An 8,264-nucleotide genomic window follows, 5' to 3' on the forward strand; every position below is an offset into this window, starting at 1 on the left:
GAAGGATGTGGTGGAGTACGTGGCTAGATGTTTAACCTGTCCGCAGAAGAAAGCTGAGCATCAGCGACCAGCAGGGTTGCTTCAGCCTTTGGGTATTCCCAAGTGGAAATGGGAGGATATTACTATGGACTTTGTGGGAGGTTTACCCAGAACTATCATTTTCTTCCAGTGAAGACGACGTATACAGTGGATCACTATGCAGAGTTATATGTGAGGGAGATAGTACGTCTCCATGGGGTTCCTAAGTCTATAGTGTCAGACCAGGATCCTATTTTTTACCGCCAAGTTTTGGAGTAGTTTGCAGAAGGCTATGGGGACTCAATTGAAGTTCAGCACAACCTTTCATCCTTAGACTGATGGACAGTTTGAGAGGACGATTCAGGTATTGGAGGATATGCTTCAAGTGTGCGTGATTAATTTTGAGGGATCGTGGAGTAAGTATCTCCTGTTGATTGAGTTTTCATACAACAATAGTTACCAATCAACAATTGGAGTGGCTCCCTATGAGATGTTATATAGGAGAAGATGTAGATCACCCATTCATTGGGATGATATGGGTGAGAGGAAGTATTTGGGGCCAGACATGGTTCAGAAGACAAATGAAGCTATTAAGATGAACTGAGCTAGGATGCTCGCCTCACAGAGCAAACAGAAAAGCTACGCTGATCCCAAGCGTAGGGACGTGGAGTTCCAGGTTGAGGACCACGTGTTTCTTCGAGTTTCACCACTACGAGGGGTGAGGAGGTTTAGGAAGAAGGGCAAGCTGAGCCCTAGATTCATCGGACCTTTTGAGATCCTGGAAAAGATCAGACAGGTGGCTTACAGGTTAGCTTTGCCACCGTTGTTGTCAGGAGTTCATAACGCGTTCTATGTTTCTATGCTCCGGAAGTACGTCTCTGATACAACACATGTGTTGAAGTTTAAAGACTTGGAATTGTAGAAAGATTTGTCTTATGAGGAACGACCGGTTCAGATTCTAGATCAGAAGGATAAAGTCCTATGGAATAAGACGATTCCTCTGGTTAAAGTGTTATGGAGGAATAGTAAGGTCGAGGAGGCGACCTGGGATCTTGAGTCAACAATGCAGGATCAGTATCCCGAGTTATTCAGGTACATTTTGAGGACGAAATTCTCATTAGGAGGGGATAATTGTAACGACCCAAAATTACTAATAGGGCTTAAGGGCCTTGATTAGTGTGCCAGGAGGGCATAACTGGATTATGTGTGATTTAAATGATTAAATGCACGATTATGTGATAAGCATACTTATATGATTATTTGGATATATGAGTTGCATGGTTATGTGTATTAGTAAACATGTAGGCCCTGATTAGATTAAAAGGGCATATTCATGATTTTGGCCCGTTGATGGCATAAAGGTAATTATTTGCGATAAATTGTTGAGACTACATTATTATGTGGATATATTTGCAGCTTGTGACTTGAGGCGATCCTGGTGAGCGGTTTAGAGAAAAAGTCACGGTGGGGATTTATACCCGACTCGGGGGAGCCTGGGGGTATTTCTGGGAATTTGGGAAATATATTGGAGACTATTCGACATTGAGGAAAATAATTGGTGATTAGTTAGGTGTTGGGAAGTAAGCGGTAATTATTAGGGACACTCGAGGAATTAGCGAAATTTGGAAACAAATGACCAAAATACCCTTAGAATGTTTAAAGGCTTAGGTTTTAATGGGAGGGAAAAATGGTCATTTGATTTAAAAAGGGATAAGTGATATTCTGCCTTTATAGACTTAGTGGAATGTTTAGAAAGTAATAGAAGCTGAAAGAAAACAAAAGAAGAAGGAAAGAAGAGGAAAAACTGAACATTGAGCTTACCCTTTCTCTCCCATTCGGTTTCCCCATTCTTCATCATCTCTTGAGAATTTTTGAAGCTTTAACTCAAGGAAAGCTTAGGCTAGAGCCTGGGGTTAGGATCCTTGGTGAAGCTAAAGGATTTAGCATGAGTTAATTACTCAATTGAGGGAAGGTTTAAAGGTTTCTGTTGAGTTTTCTGAACTTTGTTAGAATTGAATTCTGAACTTGAGTTTTGGATGGAAGTTAAGGGAATTAATCTTGAAGAATTGAGGAGCTTAAGGTTGGAAGGATACTAAGGGCAACCTAGGGTCGAATTCCCCATCAAAGGTAAGAAACTCTGAGCTTGATCATCTAAGTTGTTGGGTTAGTTATGGTTTCTGCTGATGAGTTCTTGAGTTTTGAGTTCAAATCTTATTTTCTTTGTTTGATGGTGCATGTGGTTAAGTTTTGTGTTGTTGGGCTATGTGGGATGAGATGTAGGGGATGGTAGGCTCAATTTGGTGTGTGGTTGAGGTTTGGAGGGGTTTTAGGGAGTTTTGGCTCGAGGAAAATCGAAGGAGAAATCAGAGGGTGTTCTGGTGCTGTAAGTAACGCTGTAGCGCTAGCCTTAGGGCACTACAAAGCTAGGCCTGGGTTGTCTGGGGCTTTTGGCTCTGCTTGTAGCGCTGTAGCGCTACCCTGCCTTCAGAAGTGGATTTTTGGGTAATTTCTTAGGGTTTTTTCTTAGGGGTTTGGGGTTTGATTCCACCACCCCGTTTGGTGGAATTAGGGCTTCCCGAGGGCTCGGGATTGGTACCGAGGTTAGGTTATAGAATTGAAGTTTAGTGATGGTTCTAATTTATGGCTGTGACTAGGTGTTCGCTAAGGCTTAGATGGGATCGTGCTTGAAGGTCGGCTTCACTAATCAAAGCTATCGGAATCAAAGGTAAGAAACTGCACCCAGTTATGTGAATATGTTAGGACTAAGAGCTCCCTGGGGACATGTGATAAACGACCTAAGAGTGCCGGAATCAATATTTGCGCACAGGGCGCGTCTCAGCCACTGGTAGCTGAGGTTAAATACATAATCACTGAGCTCGGGCTAAGCGAGCCGGAGTCAGTGAGATAATCAGAGGGTGCGGCCTAAGGGCGTCGACCTTGGACTATGGTGTGTTATATTTATTGTTGTCTAAACTATTGAGTGTGACGAGTTTGTTATCTGAATAACTGATTGTGGGCTTGTAGATTGATATCACTATTTATGTGAGCTGTATGACTTGTGTATATCTGATTGATGATTCGTAAACTGTCTATGTTATGTATTATAGTTTTCTTACTAGGCCTTGGCTCACGGGTGCTACGTGGTGCAGGTAAAGGCAAGGGCAAGGTGGACCAGTCTTGAGTTGGAGAGCTTTGAGACTGAATGTACATAGTCAGCTGATTGGCCGCATTGACCGAGGAGTGGTACAGGACGGGAGAAGCCTAAATGTCTGTTTTGCCTTTAGAGTGGCCAATACATGTTTATAACCTGGAATTTTTGTAAACTGTCTTTTAAACTCTATTACTTTTGGGATCCCATGTACAAAATGTTTATCTAAATGAAATGCATCTTTTATGACCAAACTCTTTTAACCCTAGTTCAATTATAGTATCAGCATCATGTTTCTAATTAAATGACTTGATTAGCAAGTTTTGCACCTTTATAAACACACAGTGTAACGGTCTTGGCTACCCAGGGCATTACAGCCTTGGCTCACGGGTGCTATGTGGTGCAGGTAAGGGGATAGGGAAGCTGGACCAGCCATGAGTTGGAGAGCTTCGGTGACGACGTGTACATATGCGGCCGCTTGACCACCACGACCAAGGTTGTTCAGAGGAACTAGGGTTAAACCCTATTTTTGCCGCTTAGGTCAGTGAGTTGTAACTGTTGAATTGTAATTACCATTTTGGAACTGTAAACAACTTTGTAAACATTTATTATGGGATCCCATGTACAACTTAATGTTTTAACGAAATAACTATTCCTTTTGACTGAAATTTTTAACCATAAACGGTTAATCACATTTAGTTGCACGTTTATGGCCAAATGACTCGATTGGCGAGCCTATCACTATTTAAAATACACAGTGTAACAGTCTTGGCTAACCAGGGCTTTACAACTTGGTATTAGGGCTGCACATAAAATTTGGTGGGCCGACAACCCAATCCAACCCACTCCGATTTTGGGTCGATTTTGGCCGAATCTTACTGGACTGAACTGAACTGAAGGCCCTTCGGTGGTTAAATGAGGAGGCCGAATGGGTTCGGTTCGAAAATGGGCCCTATAAATTTTTACCCAACCCAACCCAATATACCCAGCCTTTAATAAAACTTACACATAATATATATATTTTATACACACTAAAAACCCTAGATCATATAAAAGCTAATTCTTCTCCTATCATCTCTCATCTTCTCTCATCTCAGTCCCTAAACCACGACAGTGGACTGCTAGACACCTTCTCCTCACCTCACCTCACTCCTCATAACACGACTCACTCTTTCATCTCAGGTCAGCCCACGACAACACCACCACATCATCAATTCCTTGTTCCTTCACCACGGCGGCACGGTGCACCACCACAGTCTTCCTCCATTGATTTCAGAGTTCTCTCACACCACAGGTGTAACGCCCTGGTTACCCCAGAACAGTTACGGTGAACCCGAAATTTGACCCGCTACCCGAGTCCTTTGGTTAAAAACGTGCAGTAAGTGCTATTAACAGGCTAAGGTGGAAAACCAATAAAAAGGAAAGGATATATTTCATTAAGTATATAAACTGCTCATGAGCTAATCAAAACATTTACAAGTTGTTTATAGTACAAAAAGGTCACTACTGTTTCAAATTTACTACCTCGCCGACCTAAGCGGCAAAAATAGGGTAAACTCCCTAGTTCCTTTGAGAACTCCTTGGCCGTGGTGGTCAAGCGGCCGCATATGTGCACTTCACCACCTAAGCTCTCCACTCAAGGTTGGGTGAGCTTTTCTTTCCCTTTACCTGCACCACATAGCACCCATGAGCCAAGGCCCAACAAGAAAACACAATATAGCATGATATAATATCAACAATGATCATAATAATCATTCAGGACTTTCAGTCCAAAACAGATAGGTGACAGTCGCAAAAGTCACTAAGATGGGGATAGTTCCCTTTAACCATGTGACGATAGGGTCACCAGGGCTTAACAGATAAGTGAGCATTTCACCAGCTTAAACAAGATAGGTGCATGGTGATTAGTCACCAACATAACCTTCCTCGTGACTCTAGAGTCATAACTATGGAACTCCGTTCCCTAGCCATGTGATAAGCAGTCACCTGGGCCTAACTATTCTTCGACTAGCCAAGCACTTATAAGTTCATCGACCTTAGGGTCGGTCCAGTGTTAATGTCTTAGAGTCATTCAACACTGATATCGATTAGATCTAATCTTCATTCGGCACTGTGTTCAGGACGCTTATGCCGTTTCTGACTCTTTGGTCAGTGTCCCTGACTAGTCAGTGCCATATACAAGTAAACAACATTCACTAGCATTTAATATGCAATCCATGTCCACATTTATCAATCAACATGCCTCGATAACAAATACGCATGTCATATATTCACAGGGTGCAGTTTTCTTACCTCAGATTCGAGCTAGAATGAATAAAGGAACGACCTCAAAGAACGATCAACTTTTAATCCTTTAGCAGCCACCAATCATAACCAAACATGGGGCATCATCAATAAAAATGATCAACATAGGTTCCCAAACCAATATCTAGCCTCCGGGACATCAATCCAAACTAATCCAAGTAGTAGGAACAATTCTGAGGCCTAAAACTATGTTCCCGGGGTCAAAACACACAAACGGGCTCAACCCTACTCAAGAGCCACGACCCTAGCACCTTGGGCCGCAGCCCCCAGCCACCACTGAAGCAAGGGTCGCGACGCCCAACAAGATCAAATTCCCTCACCTGCTTCTTCGAGCTAGGGTCGCGGCTCTCCAAGAAAAAGGCCGCGACGCCCAAACCAGAACATCCCCAAACTCGTTCTCCAACATCCCAAGGCCTCAAAAATCATGCCTAAACATTACCAAATCATCAAATCAAAGTTCCCAAGCTTCCCAATGGTCCAAAACCCAAGGTTCAAACAAACAAAAAACTCAACGATTTACAAAATCCACTTCAAAGCTTAGAAATTCTAAAAACTCAAAACTTTAAACTTAGATTACCTTTGATTGGGTTGTTTCTTGTCAAATCCTTCAGTCAAGAAGATTCTAATCTTTCCTAGGATCGCTATGCCTCGATCCTCGCTTGATTCCGACTCCTAGAACTCAAGATATCTTCGAAAACACTTCGAATGGTGAAAATGAGCTAACGGGGAAGAACGAGAGGTTTTTTCTAACGTACGTTCTATTTGACAAGCTACTTCAAGCTTAAGTAACCTCGAATAAAACCTAGTGCTCGGGGTCCCAAAAACACTCCCGGGGACATTATAGTCAAAACTTCCTGAATTTCATCCTGATCTCAATAACTCCCAATTTATCATCAAATAAACATTCTTATTACCCAATAATTGACCCCGTTATGAAAAAACCACTAATCCATTATATAGGACCGTCTCATGCCGAATAGCTCAAATATATCTCCATAATAATGGGATCTCATTCACAAATCACAATATGCACCCAAATATACAATTATACCCGTAATGGGCCAAATTACCAAAATATCATAATATTCAAATGTGGACCCACATGCATGCATATAACATCATATTATAACATAATCCACATAAACATGCATATTATCATTTAATGGCATAATTAAACAAGTATGGCCCTCCCAGCCTACTAATCCCGCCATTAAACCATATCGGAGAATTCAGGGCATTACAACAGGTATGTTTTTCAAATCATGTTTCAATTTGCCTTTGTATTATATATATATATATGCATATTCATATTTATCATTTAACAAAAATGCAGTGCAGGTGTAATTTATGACTTGTGTTATTCGCTTTTATATTTCTCTTTTTTTTTTTTTTTTATCTTCCTTTACTAATTTTTTTCTTTCTTTTTACATTTATACATAAAAATAAAGATGAGGAAAAAGATGGGTCAGAGATTGTTGGTCGAAGCACATAAATGGATGCTGGTTTGAGACCAAAACTAGTGCTATGACCGTGTAAATATATATTTATTTATATATATATGTGTGTGTTCTTACTTATATTTATATATATACATTATTGTCTCTTTCTGTTTGCATTAGATTTATATATATGTATGTGTATTTTTACTGTTTTGCATTATCTTTATATTATATATGTGCTAGTGTTCTTGGTACCACACACATCAACTATTTTCTTGGCATTTGATCAATTTTTTGAATTATTGTTCATTTATATTTTATATTGATGCTAATTTATGCTGTATTTTTTTACACTAGAATTGGTACTCTACTGTCAAAGCAAAAAGGAGAAAATTTGCTCGCAAGACATTTGATCAGGTATGATTTGTTTAGTTCATTGTATTTGATATATTTGATTTCTCTGTCATTTATTAATTTGATATGTAATTTGTTTTTCTACTTTATAATATATCTAGTTTTTTGCTTTGAAATTAAATATTCAAAGGGTGAAAGTTGTGCTTGTGCTTTGTGAAGTTGTGGTTACTTGCTTTTATTTTGCTTGTCAAGAAGAAAGGGTATTTTCACCTCTACTAAGTCTCCAATTTTGTTTCATTATTGATTAACTGTGTTGTTTGATGTTGATTATATTTATCATGCATATTATTATTTTTGTTTGATTAGTATTGCGTTAATTATGCTTGCTCAGTTTTTGTATTTATTAGAATGGGTATTAGACTATTAGTATGCTATTTTAAATACAGAACCTCAAGTGTATGAGCTGGAAACCAGATGTAAGAGGCAGATATATACAAGTATGCTCTAGACTTGCAACAAATAGTTGATCTGGTCTATCAGAAAGTTTTCTGTCCTTTCAGGTATAACAAAGCTACGCACAACAAGGTTGTTGACTGATATCATAAAGGTTTTGCTTAGCTGTTATTTTTTTTTTAATTATGATTGGTTTCATTATGATATTGCTTAGTGAGTTGTTTTTATATGCTGGTGGTAAATTATAATTCATAATTGCTTGCATGTTTTTTTTATATGTATAGGAATGATGGATAAGTTTCGTACCCCAACTTCCACCCAATTAGGTGAAATGCTTGATATCACAAACAATACCCCAAACACCACCATAAACACTACTCCTATTGAGCTTAAGTCACCGAAAAAAGAAGGCAATGATGAACCAACCAAATCTAGGAAAAAGCCAACTAGGAACTCTATTGTTTGGGATCACTTTACAAAAGTGAAGGATGGGAATCCTAAAGACCCTAGATGCACATGTAATTATTGTGGGAAATATTATGCTTGTG

This window comes from Humulus lupulus, chromosome X (assembly GCF_963169125.1).
Source record: "Humulus lupulus chromosome X, drHumLupu1.1, whole genome shotgun sequence".
NCBI lineage: Eukaryota > Viridiplantae > Streptophyta > Magnoliopsida > Rosales > Cannabaceae > Humulus > Humulus lupulus.